This window comes from Lissotriton vulgaris, chromosome 9 (assembly GCF_964263255.1).
Source record: "Lissotriton vulgaris chromosome 9, aLisVul1.2, whole genome shotgun sequence".
NCBI classification, from domain to species: domain Eukaryota; kingdom Metazoa; phylum Chordata; class Amphibia; order Caudata; family Salamandridae; genus Lissotriton; species Lissotriton vulgaris.
The window spans coordinates 988,742,022-988,762,224 of NC_141697.1; positions in this window are offsets into that span (position 1 = coordinate 988,742,022).

A 20,203-nucleotide genomic window follows, 5' to 3' on the forward strand; every position below is an offset into this window, starting at 1 on the left:
TTCTGTGATAAAGCATGAGCTCTTAAAATGTGTTGGGGCTGGGGCAAAATTCAATCTTTTCTACTGGAGTAGACACTTTCTCATTTACGTTGACCACAAAATGTTGGCAAAGCGTTGGAAAATGGGGGACTAAAGAAAGTTTTGCCACGCTTAGCGACATTGGTCAGTAAAATATAGAAGTATGTCTTCACTATAAGATATATTCCAGGGAAAACAAATGCCAACACTGACTTCCTGTCGTGCATTCCTTAGGATCCCGTGGTTTGTGATAATTCGTGGGATGAGGAAGATGAAGATGTTGGGGTTGCTTATTTGAGAGATCAGTTGAGTACAAAGCATGTAGTGAATCACAAGCATTAGAGGGATGGGATTCAGATTTATTCTGCATTATCCAAAGCTGGTAAAATTAAGAGTGAATGGTTGGTGGAAGGAGAAGTGTACAGAGGTTAATTTGCCACCATGTTGAACAATTAAAGATGAACTCAGAATAGAAGATAATGTGATGGTTAGGTATGATGTTTTGGTTGTGCCATTTGAACTGAGATGCCACCTTATTGCCATAGCACATGATGTTTATCTTGTGATGACCGGTACTAAGAGACTTAGTACTGATTTTTCGCGGCCTGCTATGGATCAAGATGTGGACAAGCATGTGCATGAGTGCCTGGCATGCAGGGAAGGTGAAGGAGGAGAGGGCGGAGGCGCTCAAGATGGCTGGCGGCACTGCGCCGTGGACTCCGCTGACTGCGGCCGCCGCTGGGAGGTAGGATTGCGTCCTGCGCTACCCCGGCTTGTTGAGACTCTCGCCGCAGCAGCTGGCATAATTTCCTCTACCTTCACTTCGGTGGAGACCCCCACCGAGGGAATCCTCCCAGCGCCTGCCTGACTCTAAGATGGCGGCCGGAGGCGACGTAGTAGTGTGGCTCACTGGTTAGAGGCGGCAGACCCGAGAGCAGAGGACGGCCCGGGACCAGGGTTCGATTCCCGGCGCGGCAGGTTTCTGGACCAGGGTCAGCGGACTCGATAATTCTCTCTCCTCGGTGCCCACTCTGATCAGCGATCACACTCGGCAACTCTGGGCATTAGCTTGCCTCATCTTCACTAACGGCCCCACCAGACCGCCGGGGATGCCTGGTCTCACCCTGGAGATACCCATTAAGGGACCATCTCTCAGGGAAGCCAGGAAGGGTTTCGCAGCGGTCGAAGCGCCTTGGGACCCTCCGGGTAAGTAGTGCGCTATATAAATGCCTATACATTACATTACATTACATTACTTCTGGATGGCGATCGCCGCTTCCACTGGCTCACCCCAACTTCTCCCCGGCCTCCTGCTAATCCTGTGGCCCTCTCTTGGACTTTTGGCCTGCCTCCCGACCTGCTGCCAGTTTGGGGCCACTGCCAGTGCCGGAATGCCCTGGGGCCCTGCAACACGGGCCGGATCTCCAGACCACTCACCCCCCCCCCCCCCCCCCACATGGCACCAGCGTTCTGAATGTGCCACTGCACCTGGAGTCCACACTGCTTGCGGGTGAATCCACACACAACCCACCGGCAGCCGTGCAGCGCCCCATGTCCAACGTGTGACGTTACCAATAGCATCATCAACATGGCCTTCACCACCTGGCGCACTCTCTCCTCCACCGAGACGGCTGACTGCAAGCTCTCCAAGATGGTGACGCGCCTGCCGCTGGCCTCCAGCTTCATCTCCCACCTTCACTACTGGACTTCTTGACTTTTTGCTTTGTCCTGACCATCACTTTGCTGCTGTTTTCGGACAGTTTCACTGGACTCTAGCCCTCCTCCCATTCCCTGGTCCATTAACCTTTTTCCCCGTGGATGATCCTCAAATGTTCCCTCCCTTTTCCGCTTCCCCTTCTCTCCATACCCTTGCATCCCTCCCACCCTCCCTTTGTTCTGTGACTGCATCCACACTTATGGAACTCTGCTCACCATATACCTTGCCTATGTGACTCTCTAGTATATCCAGTCTTATCCCCTCCCTATGTATATAGAGATAACTCTAATCACTAGTGTATGCAGTAGACCTTTGTACTATCTACCATTCCTATGTGTCCATTAGAGTATATCCGGTCTTATCCCTTCCTATGTATATAGAGATAACTCTAATGACTAGTCTCCTAGGTGACTTTTAGAGTATTTCCATGTGCATCCCTTCCCTATGTATATAGAGATAACTCTAATCACTAGGACATGCAGTAGTCCGCTTTGCTCTCTTCCATTCCTATGTGACTTTTAGAGTATATCCAGTCTTACCCCTTCCCTATGTATATAGAGATAACTCTAATCACTAGTTTATGCAAGAGTCCGCTGTGCTCTCTACCATTCCTCTGTGACTCTTAGAGTATATCCATGTGTATCCCCTCCCTAAGTAGATAGAGACATCACTAGTATATGCCAAGAGTTTATCCATTTGTATCTCCTCCTTGTGTGACTCTATCTCTTGTACATTTGCAATTTTTTTCTGTTTGTACCTTTTTTTATAACGCATGTAATCCTAAGTCCGTATGTTTTCAACTAATTCTTATGTAAGTCAAAAAATTTGCAAATCTGTTTTTCCGATTGAAACCATCAGTCCTTATGGTTGAAACTGGGTCCTATGTAAAGCGCTCTGACACCTTCGGGTAAAGTTCACGCTATATAAAATCGCATAAATAAAATAAACAAGACAAGGACAAGCCCTCTAACACGCATAACAGTGTGTGAAGACTGAGAGTTGGTGTAGATTTAATTGGGCCCATGAACAAACGATAAACTTCCATGCGCTATGCTGCAGCCGTTTTAGACTACTATAGCAAATGGGTTGAATTTAAGTCTATACAACCCTCCAAAGCTACGGACATTGTAGCATTCTTCAAGTAAATGATCTCTAGGAAAGGCTTTCCCTAGCTAATGGTCAGTGACAATGGGACTCAATATATATCTGCCGAAGCGCCACGTTTTGTACTGAAGGTGGTGTCTCCCACCTAAGACATCTCTGTATCACCCACAAAGTAGTGGGCAAGTTGAATGTGAAAACCAGTTGATTGAAAAAACTATGCAATTGGCTGCAAATAAGGGTTGTCAGTAACTAATGCTTTGAGAACACGCCTGTGAGTGTACCACACCACGCCTCATAGTGTGAGAGGTAAAACTCCCTTTGAACATTTAAGGCCAGGCTGGCTGTCACATAGCTCCTTCCCTACTGGAACAAGGTGATATGTACTAATATAGAGGAGAACAAAAGTTATATGAATTTTCATTAAGACAGACGAAAGGCTGTGGTTGACAGTAAGGTTGCTGTCGGTGACTTCTTCAGAATGATGGGGTTGATGAGTTCAGCAAATCTTTACAAGTGGTAATGGTGAATATTTCTGCTGTGTTGTTAGAGTTTGGCCGGTGGTGGAATGACTCCTGTAAACCACTATATCACTTCAGGTCATTGAAAACTCGCAAAGACTTAAGCGTGGAGACAGAATAAGTGCATGTGATGCCATTTGTGATTCAGGTTTACTTAGCAAAGAAGGCCCTCCTTCCTTGATGGATAATGCACGTGCTTGCTATTCTGTTGATCTGGGTCCTGTTGAGATTACGAGCAAGAAGAATGACGACGTGCCAATTTGTAACCATGGCAGATTGGATGGTTGCAGTTTTCGCAATGCGCTGTTACCTATTAGTTTCAGAGACTGTAATGGACTACATTTTCTCAAACAAAAAAGGAGATGTTATATGCTGAAGCTCCATATCTGTATTTATGTTGCTCACACTTTTCATTGTTGTCTTTTATACCTCATGTGCTGTCCTTAGAATGTTAGTATGCAACGCTAGGAAGCGGGTGGTGGGCAGTAAGGATTAACAGGCATTATGCTACAGGGTTACCTTGTCTTGTGCTGTTTTAGCAATATAAATTAAGGACCAGCTGCCTTTCCACCGACTCTGTTTTACATATTCAGATTGGATATTGAATGTTTCTCTTAGTCTTTAGCACAGGATGTTCAAAGTTTTCATTGATTAAACTTTTTTAGGTCTTTCCTGCCAATGCTGTCTGTTGTCGAAAGACATCTAGTGGCCCATACCAAAAATCTTGAGCTTAGAGGCATCTTATTGCTGAGCATTGGTTGGCTTTCATGTCACTATCGCTTTTTTCTTATTCAATGGCTTTCCTTCCTCCTCAGATGTTTGTCCTTGCGCTGGAGCATACATTGTTTTACATACTTTTGATTGAACGTCTTGTACCCCTCCACTACTCACATTTAGGGAATTCGTTTTTTGCTTCTCTTTCAGCAAGTCATGGGAGTGTAATTTCATGCCCTCTCCTTCTGCGCTTCTTCCCACTCAAATTCCCACCCCTCCATCTGCTCTTTGTTGCTCTCTCTAACCCTCATCTCCGGCTCAAACATTCTGTTGCTTCCCTCTCCCGGTGATTTTTTTGATTGTTTTCTTAATTTCTGTCTCCCCACCTCGGCCTTAAGTTATTTCCATGCTGCCTTGTCCACTCCCCATTGCTTCCCATGCTATGTTAATTTGTCCCCCACCCCCTCCTCTTTCTTGCTCTCTCCTTCCCCCACATCCCCAGCCACATCCATTCCATTGCTCAATTAATTTTTTTATTGCAATTTTTCCCATTTATGACTCCTTGTTGACCATAAGCTTGTCTGAGGCTCCTGCAACCACTCCCCATTGCTTCCCACAACATGTTGATTTGTCCCCTAACCACTCCTGCATTGCTCCCCTCATCGCTGCCATCACCACCCTTTTAAAAATAAAATGTCATTTTTTTTAGGGCTCTCCAGCTGGCATTTGTTGCCATGGCACTCTGTTTTCACAAAGCACTTTGTGCACCTTTCAGTGCATTTTTATTGACTTCATGGCCATCTTGGAACATTAAATTAAAAAATAACCAAAATGGTGGCTGCAGTGTTGCTATGTTATGCAGATTTGCAGAGCGCACTATCACATGGGAGGATATCCCGGCACTGAGCAGGAATGAGGCTCTCCAAATCTATAACCTAATGGGACCACTAGGTGATCCAGTTATTGAAATTCTTGATGCCTTTAGGGAGACAGCTGCTGTTTTCAGGTCAGTGGGTGTTGACAGAGGTGTTACAGTCCTTGTCAGTGATGCTGCTCCAGTTTTGGTGGTCTGGGCCTGCAGTGGTGCATATGCATTGGAGCAGGACAAGAATTCTGAAATTGATGAGGGCATGGTCCTTTCAGGAAACTGGTGTGGGCTCTTTTACTTGGATATTGCTGAAGGTTGTTGTACGTGTTCCCATGCGTGATGATGCATCTGTACTAGAAGAAACTAGACCAGTGTCAACCACAGATGCTGTCACTGCCAATGAAAATTTTAATAATTGGATCCAAGAGTCTCTAGACTTGCCTCTTCCCGTAAAACGGACTCAAACTAAAACAGGAAGTAACAGAAAGCCATGGTTCTCAACAAAACTTCGGGGCTTAAAACAGACTTGTAAGAAGCTCGAGAGAGACTGAAGGAAAGACTTGTCTAGTGACAGAAAACTGAAATGTAGAGAGGCAATCAAATTATATAAAGCTGAAATCAAACTAGCCCAGGCAGTCTACTACGAAGATAACATTTTAACAGCGGCTAACTCCGCCCGTGAGATCTTTCGTATTATCAAAACACTCTCCAGACTTCCCTCTCCTCCAGCTATCCCTGATACCTCAGATACACGCTGTAACGATTTAGCCGAGTTCTTCTTCAATAAAATCGAAACTATTTTCACCTCATTTCCCCCCATTAAGGGCTGCACACCCTCCTTTAATATTCATAGTAACCAACCTCTCCTGCAAACTATCCCGGTGATGGACAACCCGGGCCAGTACTGGAAAGCTTCCTGTCTCAGGTAAAAAGTAGGTCGCCTAAAGATCCAGAACCCCTAACGATTTTGAGGCAGGCGGCAGGAGTTTTTTTTCTCTGTCATCTTAGAGTTGATTAACTCCTTATTTTCCTCTGGAGTGGTCCCTCCCCTATGGAAGGAAGCTAGGGTAAAGGCACGTTTAAAAAAACCCAGCCTTGATCCTTCGGTTCTGGGAAACTACCGCCCCATATCACTTCTCCCGGGGATCAGCAAAATCACTGAAAAAAATTAATCAATTCTGTATTGTCCATTTTCTTAGAGACACACACACTCCTCCACCTGTCTCAGACAGGTTTTTGACCTCATCAGGGAACCGAAACAGCTTTGCTATCAGTCGTGGAAGAGTCTAGAAAAATTGTGGACTCCGGAGGGACCGCTGTGGTCATTCTTCTAGACCTCAGCTCTGCCTTCGATACAGTAAACTATCATATCCTGGTCCATAGACTCAGAAAACTGGGAGTTACTGGAACTGCTCTGTCATGGCTACAGTCCTTTCTGAGTAACAGAGCTTTTCAGGTCTTTGACAATGAGGTGACCTCTATACAGATGCCCCTTTGTTGCGGAGTTCCACAGGGGTCCTCCTTGAGCCCCACCTTATTCAATGTTTACATGTGCTCCTTAGAAGAGGTGGTATTACCTTTTGGCGTATACTTAGCTACCTATGCAGATGACGCGCAGCTTGTGATAGGGCTTAATCAAGCTGAAAGTTCCCCCCCTGGTCTTCGCCCTTGTTTAGAAGAAATTGCCAACTGGATGAATGATTCCTTCCTGAAACTGAATGGGGAAAGAAGCAAGATAATGATCTTGGGGAATCGTTCCCCCCTTGATCTAAATAAATTATGACCTATCAAACTCGGTCCTGCCCCTACCCCATAGACTCAGTCAAAAAGCCTGGGTGTCTGGGTGGACCAAGACCACACCTTTAAGACACAAGCTCGAAGATGGCGGCCACGTGCTATGGCATCTTGAAACTGAATCGAAAAGTCCTCCCCCTTCTTCCATTCCTGGCAAGACAAATTATGGTCCAGGCCCTTATCATGTCTCCGCTGGACTACGAGAATGCCTTTTATTTGGGTGCTCCTACCGCAACCCTTTCCAAACTCCAGATTATACAAAATTGGGCAGCAAGACTTTGCCTGGGTATTCCTCAACATCACTCAGCTAAACCTGCTTTGAAATTCCTCCACTGGCTCCCCATCCGGGAGAGAGTTAATGTCAAGGCTCTGTGCATCACCCACAAGTCATTAGCTGGAAAGGGTCCAGTCACTCTTCACACCATCATTCAGCCCTACCTGCATAACTGAAGTCTTCGCTCAGAGGTTATGAACGTTGTCACTGTCCCCAGGATCAAGAAAGCCAGAAGCGGGGTCGGCTATTCTTATATAATGCAGCCAAGATTTGGAACTCCCTCCTACCTCACCTACGAAAGGAAACTAACCATTTGGCCTTCTGCAAACTGTTCTGCGATCTGTGATCTGGTTATTCCATTAGCTGGCTGAACTCCATATAGCTGCTGCTACCAGCGCTGGGATGCCTCCGGTTAGCCATGTGCTTTACAAATGTATTTTCTTTTCATTTCATTTCATCCGCCAGAGCCACATACCATCATGTTGTGTACACAAGTCTACGCATGTGAACTATATCGCATTGACATTCTATTTTATTTTTTTGCCATTGCTGTAGAACACTGGCAAAAAGCAATGAAAAAGCCAATAGGTCATAAAGGCGAGGCCTATTGGCTTTGCCATTGCATCTTTTCCTTTGCAACCGCTACTTAGATGTGCAGAGAAGGAGAAAAATACATTTCCACTTATAGGTCCGTAGTGTAGACAGTGACCCATCGGTGCAATAGGCATGTGCATCCATTTTAGAACCCGCCAGGGCACTATGTATTACAAAAGGGGGCGCTTGTGTGGCCCCTTCTGTAATACTGATAGTGCTAACACCCATGTAGCACCAGCGATATCATGAGAGGGTGTTTTTCTTTGCCAGTGCTGTATTATAAACCCAAACACAGACAAAAATATGCCCTTACTCTCAGTGTACCTCCTGATGCCAGCTCTTTCAAGGGAGAAAATGGGGTCCTAAGGACCCCCAGACATCCCGGTGCAGGCAGGTGCAGCCTCTCAGTGCACCCTCCTGAAAGGGGATCGCTCTCTACTCTTCAAAGCGCATAAGGGCTGCCGCCTGTACTGTGAAACACAGAGCGGCTTTGAAGCAGCCTCCCTATATTTCACTGAATCCGATACCCCCAGGGCAACACAGCTTGGCTGACCTGGAGGCAGAGCCTTCTGTGTAATAGAGCACACACTGTCCATGTTTTCACCCAGCGCACCTGTTTGAAGGTGCACCATAGTGCAAACAGGACGGTGCCCTTTCAATAATATGATCCCTAGCAGGCTCTAGAACAGCAAGCAATGGCATAGATAATAGGTCTCGCCTATGTGGGACCTTTTGGCTTTGTCAATGTCTTCTAGTCTTGTTTTATAGCAACGTGGCTGCTGTTCAGCATGGATAAAGGTTGGTTGCAGAGTTGCATAGACGAGAGTGGTATAGAGGAGCGTAGAATGGCATGGAGTGGTTTAGAGTAGAGTAGTGTAGAGTGGCAAAGAGTGATGTGGGGTAGAGTAGAGTGGATTAGAGTACACTGGAGTGGTATAGAGTAGAATGGCATAGAATGGAGTGCCATAGAGTAGAGTTGCATACAGTAGAGTGTCATAGAGTAGAGTGGCGTAGCGGAGAGTGGCATAGAGTGACATAGAGTGGAATGGAGTGGTGTAGTGTAGAGAACGTACGGTGGAGTGGCATGGAGTGGAATAGCTTGGAGTTGATTGCCATTGAGTGGCGTGGAGTGGCATTGTGTGCATGGAGTGGCATGTAGTGGTATAGAGTGGAGTGGCGTAGAGTGGAATAGACTGGAGTGGAGTGCGTGGAATGTAGCAGCATCTAGTACAGAGGCGTCGAGTAGAATGGTGTAGAGGGGCATACATTAGAGCTCCACATTGGGTAGCCATGGTGATGAGCAGCAAGGCTTGGACAAGGGAAAACACCATGCCAGTACACACATTCACCATGTACACACTGCACAACACTACACCCTTCATGTATTGTACTCTTTAGAGGTACACATACACCCAGTACAAGCACTCACCATGCATGCACTGCATAGCACTACATCTCTCATGTAATGCACTCCTTGCAGTTACAAGTACAGCGAGTACATGCACTAAGCATGCACGCACTGCACAGTCCTGCTCTAACCCTGTACTGTATCCTTCCCAAACACACATACCATCAGTACAGAGTCACCACTCATTTAATTGCAAAGTTATTATACAGCACCAAAACATTTGAAGAAGAAATACACAAAACAATCAAGAAATCCGACACCAATTTATAAACATAGAGAGTATTTTTGGACATCGCAATGAAAAATATCCACTGGAGGGCTACAGAGATGTAGAATTTACAAGCTAGAATAAATATGCATTCTTCACTTAACTGCGAACAAGCATAAGCAAATTCAACAAATCTGACACTTAAAAACTTTTTCAAGGAAATCTTTTGACAAGTGTCAATGTGGTTACTTAAAGTTACTTTAGGCAATCAGCCCTAGCAGGAAGCCAGTCAGGAGAAGCAGCAAGGTCCACAGAAATAGGCACCTCGAAGCTAAGAGCATTCTTCAGTGAGTTCTAGGCACTTTTATCCTTTTGCTGTAGGTCCTTACAGAGTGGTCCTGATGCAAGGGATACGAGACGCTAAAGATGCTCAAGGATGATGTACATGCAATGCGGTCGAAGTGGGTCTTCCTACCGCTACTCCCCAGACCACAGGCTTGGCGAGGTGGTCCTGCTACAGGGATCAGCGTCCCGCGAAGTCCTCTCAGTCCTGGAAGAAGTCCAGTCGCCAACGGGACACCCAACGCCTGGTATCGCAATCCTACCTTGAAAGATAACTCACCTTCAGGGTGAACAAGCTGCACTATGATGACTCTCCTGGTATTTGCGATCTTGGGAGCAACTTTGAGTGTCGAGTCCTGGTTTCTGGTGCTGTACGGCGAAGAAAAACAGAGGCCTGTAAATTTGGGCTACTAACTCTCCCCAGCAGACTTCTTCAGCTATTGTGGCCCTGTCCTGCGAACATGAGGTCAGACAACTACCCTTGGAGTCTCTTGCTTCAACTGAGATCCGGAGAATACTTCTCGATGAGCAGGACATAGCGGACACAGCCCCTCTCCTTTGCTCAGCCTCCCTCTGCCACTTCTATTGTGCAGCAGGGTAGTCCTTCTTCCAGTCCAGATGAGATCTGATTTCAGGGTGGCAGGGGTGCCCTTTTATGTCCAGACAATGCACTCAGGATAGATGTGGTTAGTAGCCAATGGGCTACCAGGTTCCCTCCCTCCTGATGACCACGTCCTGCCATGTGCGGCATCAAACTATCCCAAGATACACCATTCTGCCAATTTCCAATATGGCAGGACCACTTCTATGGCCTGTGGAGCTACCTAGCCCAACGTAGTAGTGTGATTACCAAGGGGGCTAAATAACCCTGAAAAACAGTTTGAAGACAGGTTCCCCTCTCCTTTCCAGGTGCCAGCTAGTATACTTCAACAATGGAGCCGCTCCTCTCCCAAGTGTTCCCAATTTGCTCTTCACAGGTGGCTTTATCTTTAAAGATCACCTTTTGGGCCGACACCCATGTGGCTTCCTGCAGGAGGTAAGTAACAGCTCTCTCTAGTGCAGTCTCCTATGGTCTCCATCAGGGCCGGCGCTAGGCATGGGCAGTGTGGGCAGCTGCCCAGGGCCTCGTGCTCAGGGGGCCTCGCGCCCCTGTGAAAGGTCACACCTTCTCAGCCCACCACAGGGACCCCTGCCTCACCTGATTACATTACGGGTGGGGGAAGCGACAACCTGAAAGGGGGACGGCACAATAGCTGGGCCAGCAATTATGTTGGCCTCACAATGTCAGGGGCAGGGCAGCGCCTCGGTTAAGTACCGGCCATTATCGGCGCTGTTTGTGCATTTTGTATCTAGGCAACAGAAGGCCCCTTTGGTTCCAGCACAAGCCGGACACAGGTAAAAGGAGGTGGGTGAGGGGAGGAGGGAGCAGCCTTCGAATCTTGATAGGACAGTGTCTCATCTTCATTGAATACAGCTAAAGTTTGGTAATAATAATGCCTGTGACATACAGTGGTCGATACATTCTTCCTAGCTCGATAAATTAAAAACAATTAATTAATTTGTGCAGAAACACTATCTGACTCATACTGATCTGACACAGGGGGGCAGTATTACATACAAAACATAAAAATATTTACCGTTCTCGTTGCCATCTAAGCTAGGTACAGCTACCACTTTATTTTCTGTCCACTATTAAAGAACACCCCTTCAACTGAGGTTTTTTTTTTGTTGTTTTTTAGGTCTCGGCTAAAAGACGCGCGTAAGCGCGTCTCCGCCGAGATCTTATGTCAGCGAGTAGCAGTCCCAGGAGACAGTCCTGGCCACGCGCATCCTTCCAGGCGATTTGTAACTGGAACGCGCGCTGTGGCCAGGCGCTGTCTCCTGGGAAGCGCAAGCACCACACACGCATGCGCATACACACACACACGCGCCCATGCACGCACGCACATACATACATACATACATACAGAGACACCACCCCTGACTCATACACACACGCGCGCACACACACAAGTGCACCGAGGCCCCCCTCCCCCCCCGCCGTCACCGTCGCACACATACATACATACACACACACGAGCATACACACACACACGAGCATACACACACGTGCACCAATCCCGCTCCAGCCTTTAGGAACTTACCTTACCTCAGCACGCGGCGCCCAACCTCCTGCTGGCGCGGCCCTGGGGCTCTACACCGCTCACAGGAGCCCCGGGCCGCGAGACGCAACGACTCCGCCTGCCTCCTCTTCAGTTCCGGTCTGAACGTGGCCCCGCCCCCGTCACTGGCGACCGTGCCTGACTTCCGGGGCGGCCGCGATACGTGCCTAAACAATAGCGATGCGGGCCACTTCATCTTTGGATTTTCATCCTAATCCTCTGGGGGCAAACATACATACAACTGCCCAACTATTTCCAAAAACGTACCCTAACAAAATGACAGATCTATTGGCTTTACCAGTGCATATTTTGTAATCCTTGCGTATTATTCAGAAAATACATATTTTTACTGTTTCTTACAAACGTGTTTTGACCTTCAAGTTATGCTAACTTTAATGATGCTTTAAATGTTTGTTGCATAATATATCCCTCACAAATCTCTGAAGAGTTCTGTGCTCCGCTATGTTAGCAAGTAGGCTCAAATACCTTCCAAGTGGCCTGGTTTCGCTGATAGGGAGCTCTGTTGCAGCTCACATAAAGACAGTGACCTCTCACTGCCTTGGCCTTCGTGTCGGAGTACCTACTTTTATTAACCATTTTACGTTGCTTTTATATTGCACATGCTCAAAAATGGAAAGTTAAGTGGATTCCTGTTTGTCGAACAGTGCAGAGTGGTGAGTGCAGAGTGGTGAGTGGTGAGTGCAGAGTGGTGAGTGCAGAGTGGTGAGTGCAGAGTGCAGAGTGGTGAGTGCAGAGTGCAGAGTGGTGAGTGCAGAGTGGTGAGTGCAGAGTGGTGAGTGCAGAGTGGTGAGTGCAGAGTGGTGAGTGCAGAGTGGTGAGTGCAGAGTGCAGAGTGCAGAGTGGTGAGTGCAGAGTGCAGAGTGGTGAGTGCAGAGTGGTGAGTGGTGAGTGCAGAGTGCAGAGTGGTGAGTGCAGAGTGGTGAGTGCAGAGTGGTGAGTGCAGAGTGGTGAGTGGTGAGTGCAGAGTGGTGAGTGGTGAGTGCAGAGTGGTGAGTGCAGAGTGGTGAGTGCAGAGTGGTGAGTGCAGAGTGGTGAGTGCAGAGTGCAGAGTGGTGAGTGGTGAGTGCAGAGTGCAGAGTGGTGAGTGCAGAGTGCAGAGTGGTGAGTGCAGAGTGCAGAGTGCAGAGTGGTGAGTGGTGAGTGCAGAGTGGTGAGTGCAGAGTGGTGAGTGCAGAGTGGTGAGTGCAGAGTGGTGAGTGGTGAGTGCAGAGTGGTGAGTGCAGAGTGGTTAGTGCAGAGTGGTGAGTGGTGAGTGCAGAGTGGTGAGTGCAGAGTGGTGAGTGCAGAGTGGTGAGTGCAGAGTGGTGAGTGCAGAGTGGTGAGTGCAGAGTGGTGAGTGGTGAGTGCAGAGTGCAGAGTGGTGAGTGCAGAGTGGTGAGTGCAGAGTGGTGAGTGCAGAGTGGTGAGTGCAGAGTGGTGAGTGCAGAGTGCAGAGTGGTGAGTGGTGAGTGCAGAGTGCAGAGTGGTGAGTGCAGAGTGGTGAGTGCAGAGTGGTGAGTGCAGAGTGCAGAGTGGTGAGTGGTGAGTGCAGAGTGGTGAGTGCAGAGTGGTGAGTGCAGAGTGGTGAGTGGTGAGTGCAGAGTGGTGAGTGCAGAGTGGTGAGTGCAGAGTGCAGAGTGGTGAGTGCAGAGTGGTGAGTGCAGAGTGGTGAGTGCTGAGTGCAGAGTGCAGAGTGCAGAGTGGTGAGTGCAGAGTGGTGAGTGCAGAGTGGTGGGTGCAGAGTGGTGAGTGCAGAGTGGTGAGTGCAGAGTGGTGAGTGGTGAGTGCAGAGTGGTGAGTGGTGAGTGCAGAGTGCAGAGTGGTGAGTGCAGAGTGCAGAGTGGTGAGTGCAGAGTGCAGAGGGGCGAGTGGCGAGTGCAGAGTGGTGAGTGCAGAGTGGTGAGTGCAGAGTGCAGAGTGCAGAGTGGTGAGTGCAGAGTGGTGAGTGCAGAGTGGTGAGTGGTGAGTGCAGAGTGGTGAGTGCAGAGTGGTGAGTGCAGAGTGGTGAGTGCAGAGTGGTGAGTGCAGAGTGCAGAGTGGTGAGTGGTGAGTGCAGAGTGGTGAGTGCAGAGTGGTGAGTGCAGAGTGGTGAGTGCAGAGTGGTGAGTGGTGAGTGCAGAGTGCAGAGTGGTGAGTGCAGAGTGGTGAGTGCAGAGTGGTGAGTGCAGAGTGGTGAGTGCAGAGTGGTGAGTGCAGAGTGCAGAGTGGTGAGTGCAGAGTGGTGAGTGGTGAGTTCAGAGTGGTGAGTTCAGAGTGGTGAGTGCAGAGTGGTGAGTGCAGAGTGGTGAGTGCAGAGTGGCGAGTGCAGAGTGGCGAGTGCAGAGTGGCGAGTGCAGAGTGGCGAGTGCAGAGTGGCGAGTGCAGAGTGGTGAGTGCAGAGTGGTGAGTGCAGAGTGGTGAGTGGTGAGTGCAGAGTGGTGAGTGGTGAGTGCAGAGTGCAGAGTGGTGAGTGCAGAGTGCAGAGTGGTGAGTGCAGAGTGCAGAGTGGCGAGTGGCGAGTGCAGAGTGGTGAGTGCAGAGTGGTGAGTGCAGAGTGCAGAGTGCAGAGTGGTGAGTGCAGAGTGGTGAGTGCAGAGTGGTGAGTGGTGAGTGCAGAGTGGTGAGTGCAGAGTGGTGAGTGCAGAGTGGTGAGTGCAGAGTGGTGAGTGCAGAGTGCAGAGTGGTGAGTGGTGAGTGCAGAGTGGTGAGTGCAGAGTGGTGAGTGCAGAGTGGTGAGTGCAGAGTGGTGAGTGCAGAGTGGTGAGTGGTGAGTGCAGAGTGCAGAGTGGTGAGTGCAGAGTGGTGAGTGCCGAGTGGTGAGTGCAGAGTGGTGAGTGCAGAGTGGTGAGTGCAGAGTGCAGAGTGGTGAGTGCAGAGTGGTGAGTGGTGAGTTCAGAGTGGTGAGTTCAGAGTGGTGAGTGCAGAGTGGTGAGTGCAGAGTGGTGAGTGCAGAGTGGCGAGTGCAGAGTGGCGAGTGCAGAGTGGCGAGTGCAGAGTGGCGAGTGGCGAGTGCAGAGTGGCGAGTGGTGAGTGGCGAGTGCAGAGTGGCGAGTGCAGAGTGGCGAGTGGCGAGTGCAGAGTGGTGAGTGGTGAGTGCAGAGTGGTGAGTGCAGAGTGCAGAGTGGTGAGTGCAGAGTGGTGAGTGGTGAGTGCAGAGTGGTGAGTGCAGAGTGGTGAGTGCAGAGTGGTGAGTGGTGAGTGCAGAGTGCAGAGTGGTGAGTGCAGAGTGGTGAGTGGTGAGTGCAGAGTGCAGAGTGGTGAGTGCAGAGTGGTGAGTGCAGAGTGGTGAGTGCAGAGTGGTGAGTGCAGAGTGGTGAGTGCAGAGTGGTGAGTGGCGAGTGCAGAGTGGCGAGTGCAGAGTGGCGAGTGGCGAGTGCAGAGTGGTGAGTGGTGAGTGCAGAGTGGTGAGTGCAGAGTGGTGAGTGCAGAGTGGTGAGTGCAGAGTGCAGAGTGGTGAGTGCAGAGTGGTGAGTGGTGAGTGCAGAGTGGTGAGTGCAGAGTGGTGAGTGCAGAGTGGTGAGTGCAGAGTGGTGAGTGGTGAGTGCAGAGTGCAGAGTGGTGAGTGCAGAGTGGTGAGTGGTGAGTGCAGAGTGCAGAGTGGTGAGTGCAGAGTGGTGAGTGCAGAGTGGTGAGTGCAGAGTGGTGAGTGCAGAGTGGTGAGTGCAGAGTGGTGAGTGCAGAGTGGTGAGTGCAGAGTGGTGAGTGGTGAGTGCAGAGTGGTGAGTGCAGAGTGGTGAGTGCAGAGTGGTGAGTGCAGAGTGGCGAGTGCAGAGTGGCGAGTGCAGAGTGGCGAGTGCAGAGTGCAGAGTGCAGAGTGGTGAGTGCAGAGTGGTGAGTGCAGAGTGGTGAGTGCAGAGTGGTGAGTGCAGAGTGGTGAGTGCAGAGTGGTGAGTGCAGAGTGCAGAGTGGTGAGTGGTGAGTGCAGAGTGCAGAGTGGTGAGTGCTGAGTGGTGAGTGCAGAGTGCAGAGTGCAGAGTGGTGAGTGCAGAGTGGTGAGTGCAGAGTGGTGAGTGCAGAGTGCAGAGTGGTGAGTGCAGAGTGGTGAGTGCAGAGTGGTGAGTGCAGAGTGCAGAGTGGTGTGTGCAGAGTGGTGAGTGCAGAGTGGTGAGTGCAGAGTGGTGAGTGCAGAGTGGTGAGTGCAGAGTGGTGAGTGCAGAGTGGTGAGTGCAGAGTGGTGAGTGGTGAGTGCAGAGTGGTGAGTGCAGAGTGGTGAGTGCAGAGTGGTGAGTGCAGAGTGCAGAGTGGTGAGTGCAGAGTGGTGAGTGGTGAGTGCAGAGTGCAGAGTGGTGAGTGCAGAGTGGTGAGTGCAGAGTGGTGAGTGCAGAGTGGTGAGTGGTGAGTGCAGAGTGGTGAGTGCAGAGTGGTGAGTGCAGAGTGGTGAGTGCAGAGTGGTGAGTGCAGAGTGCAGAGTGGTGAGTGGTGAGTGCAGAGTGCAGAGTGGTGAGTGCAGAGTGCAGAGTGGTGAGTGGTGAGTGCAGAGTGGTGAGTGCAGAGTGGTGAGTGCAGAGTGGTGAGTGGTGAGTGCAGAGTGGTGAGTGCAGAGTGGTGAGTGCAGAGTGCAGAGTGCAGAGTGGTGAGTGCAGAGTGGTGAGTGCAGAGTGGTGAGTGCAGAGTGGTGAGTGCAGAGTGGTGAGTGCAGAGTGCAGAGTGCAGAGTGGTGAGTGCAGAGTGGTGAGTGGTGAGTGCAGAGTGGTGAGTGCAGAGTGGTGAGTGCAGAGTGGTGAGTGCAGAGTGGTGAGTGCAGAGTGCAGAGTGCAGAGTGGTGAGTGCAGAGTGGTGAGTGCAGAGTGGTGAGTGCAGAGTGCAGAGTGGTGAGTGGTGAGTGCAGAGTGGTGAGTGCAGAGTGGTTAGTGCAGAGTGGTGAGTGCAGAGTGGTGAGTGGTGAGTGCAGAGTGGTGAGTGGTGAGTGCAGAGTGCAGAGTGGTGAGTGCAGAGTGGTGAGTGCAGAGTGGTGAGTGCAGAGTGGTGAGTGCAGAGTGGTGAGTGCAGAGTGGTGAGTGCAGAGTGGTGAGTGCAGAGTGCAGAGTGGTGAGTGCAGAGTGGTGAGTGGTGAGTGCAGAGTGGTGAGTGCAGAGTGGTGAGTGCAGAGTGGTGAGTGCAGAGTGGCGAGTGCAGAGTGGCGAGTGCAGAGTGGCGAGTGCAGAGTGGCGAGTGCAGAGTGGCGAGTGCAGAGTGGCGAGTGCAGAGTGGCGAGTGCAGAGTGGTGAGTGCAGAGTGGTGAGTGCAGAGTGGTGAGTGCAGAGTGCAGAGTGCAGAGTGGTGAGTGCAGAGTGGTGAGTGCAGAGTGGTGAGTGCAGAGTGCAGAGTGCAGAGTGGTGAGTGCAGAGTGGTGAGTGCAGAGTGGTGAGTGCAGAGTGCAGAGTGGTGAGTGGTGAGTGCAGAGTGGTGAGTGCAGAGTGGTTAGTGCAGAGTGGTGAGTGCAGAGTGGTGAGTGGTGAGTGCAGAGTGGTGAGTGGTGAGTGCAGAGTGCAGAGTGGTGAGTGCAGAGTGGTGAGTGCAGAGTGGTGAGTGCAGAGTGGTGAGTGCAGAGTGGTGAGTGCAGAGTGGTGAGTGCAGAGTGCAGAGTGGTGAGTGCAGAGTGGTGAGTGGTGAGTGCAGAGTGGTGAGTGCAGAGTGGTGAGTGCAGAGTGGTGAGTGCAGAGTGGCGAGTGCAGAGTGGCGAGTGCAGAGTGGCGAGTGCAGAGTGGCGAGTGCAGAGTGGCGAGTGGCGAGTGGTGAGTGGCGAGTGCAGAGTGGTGAGTGCAGAGTGGTGAGTGGTGAGTGCAGAGTGGTGAGTGCAGAGTGGTGAGTGCAGAGTGCAGAGTGGTGAGTGCAGAGTGGTGAGTGCAGAGTGCAGAGTGGTGAGTGCAGAGTGGTGAGTGGTGAGTGCAGAGTGCAGAGTGGTGAGTGCAGAGTGGTGAGTGCAGAGTGGTGAGTGCAGAGTGGTGAGTGCAGAGTGGTGAGTGCAGAGTGGTGAGTGCAGAGTGGTGAGTGCAGAGTGGTGAGTGCAGAGTGGTGAGTGCAGAGTGGTGAGTGCAGAGTGGCGAGTGCAGAGTGGCGAGTGCAGAGTGGCGAGTGCAGAGTGGCGAGTGCAGAGTGGCGAGTGGCGAGTGCAGAGTGCAGAGTGGCGAGTGCAGAGTGGCGAGTGTGCAGAGTGGCGAGTGTGCAGAGTGGTGAGTGTGCAGAGTGGCGAGTGTGCAGAGTGGCGAGTGTGCAGAGTGGCGAGTGTGCAGAGTGGAGAGTGTGCAGAGTGGCGAGTGTGCAGAGTGGTGAGTGTGCAGAGTGAGTGTGCAGAGCAGTGAGTGCAGAGTGGTGAGTGTGCAGAGTGAGTGTGCAGAGCAGTGAGTGCAGAGCAAGTGTGCAGAGCATTGTGTGCTGTTGAGTGCAGAGTGCTGTGTATTGGCAATGTTAATGACAATGGCCATTTATTTTTGATTTAAAGAAAAAAAAAGAAATGTCATGAGCAATGCCAATAGCTCTACCTTTAATGATGCCGAGACCATTGCATTGCAAATGCTTGTTTTTTACTCTGATGAGCTCTCAGCAGTGTCTTGGGAAGTGCCTTGTTACTGTTTGAAGGCCCATAGGAGGGGGCCCCCCTCCCAAGGCCTTCAAGCACTGGATGGAGCTGCAAGGTCATAGTGAGGGGGCCCCCTTCCCTGGGCCTTGTAGCCTTCGGTGTCTGTTTCAGAAAGCGCAGCTGGAGAGTAAGTTTTAAGTAGGACTCATTCATATATTGGTGATACATTTGGCAAGTCAGTGAAGGTGGCAATGTATGCCTCTATTGAGCCTGTCCTGGACTACAATATGGTTATCATCTTTGTCATGGCAGTGGGCACCTTAGCCATCGGTGGCTATTGGGCAGGGGGCAGAGACGTTAAAAAGTAAGTGAAGCTAAATCAGTTGCCGTGGAAACCACGTTCATAAGTTACTAGTAGAACGCAACAGCACCTTGCCGTTTAAGTATAGTGGACCTTTTAAAAAAGTGCTCTACGCTTTAAATTTTGACCTGGGGCCTGCTTTAACATCCTTGGCTACCGTGCTCATTCTCCGCCCACAACAGTTTTCAGCTGTGCCAGAGGTTAATACCTAACTTTTTAGCATTATTATATGTATCTTTTGGTGACAAACATCCCCGTGATTCAAATAAGTGTTCAGTAATATCCAAATTGATCTTTAGTGCTTCAACATCAACCATATAGTTTTAGAATGTAAATATTTTATTTTTTACTAGATAGTTCGAACACCTTACGTCCCAGGTCTGATACCTTGGAGATAAGTATGCATCTGGATGCTCTCCCATGATTGTGTTGTTTTAGAGCTGGAATTTCGTTGACACGGGCCAAATATACAATGAAGTGTCTCAGTTACATTTAGTGATCTTTGAATCCCTGGAACTGACCAGGGTAGTACTGTCTTCTTGACTCCACATGTTGTCATGTAAAAACACACCACTGTGACTGGGTTTGCGTATTATGGGTTATAAAAACAAGCATTGGCATAGCCAATAGGTCTCGCTTTTGGGACCTTCTAAGTATTTAGTTATGCAGCACAATATCTTTGGTGCAACCACATTAACTGTTGCATGGCTAAACACTTATAAGTTCCCAAAGGCGAGACCTATTGGCTATGCCAATGCTTGGTGTGGTTGTGTGTGTGTGGTTGTGTGTGTGGTTGTTTGTGTGGTTGTTTGTGTAGTTGTGTGTGTGGTTGTGCGTGTGTGATTGTGCGTGTGTGGTTGTGCGTGTGTGGTTGTGTGTGTGTGTGTGTTTGTGTGTGTGTGTGGGTGTGTGTGTGTGTGTGTGGTTGTGTGTGTGGTGTTGTGTGTGTGTGGTTGTGTGTGTTTTTATGTGGTTGTGTGGTTGTGTGTTGTGATGTTGTGGTTGTGATCGTGTGTGTGGTTGTGTGTGTGTGTGTGGTTGTGTGTGTTTGAGTTTAAAATTATTTATAGAGCGCAACGTACACCTGGCGTGACTTCAGTGATGCCAAATAAGATCAATAGTACTGTGATGTTACTTTCTGTGATGTCACTTCTTGTGACGCAATATTCAACTAGGGGGGCCTCACATCTTCCCTTTCGCCCGGGGCCTCAGAAGGCCTAGGACCGGCCCTGGTCTCCATTCCTGGGAGTCATTAGCACGTCTCCCTAGCAGGGCAGAAGGCTGTTTCGGATTGAAGCTCCATGTGCAACTATGAGGGACGCAGGAGGTTGTAAGCAACAAAGTGGCAACTTTGTAAAAGTTGTGCACCACAGCATGTTACATTATTTTCAACTGGAAAATCCGGTCTAGCTTAATATCATGGAGTATCATGTTTGCTCGCACCGTTCAGGAGTTAGCACAGCTGAAGGGTCAGCGTGTAACCCTGTATTCGCCGATGGGGCGACCAAGTCTTTCCACAGCAAAAATTGCACTTTTGCATTTTCACTGTCAGAATGTGTCAAATGTCAAAAGGTAAAGAGAAGGGGCGGGCAAAAAAGATAGTCTCACCAGGCACCACCAGCATTAAAGCCGGCACTGGGGGC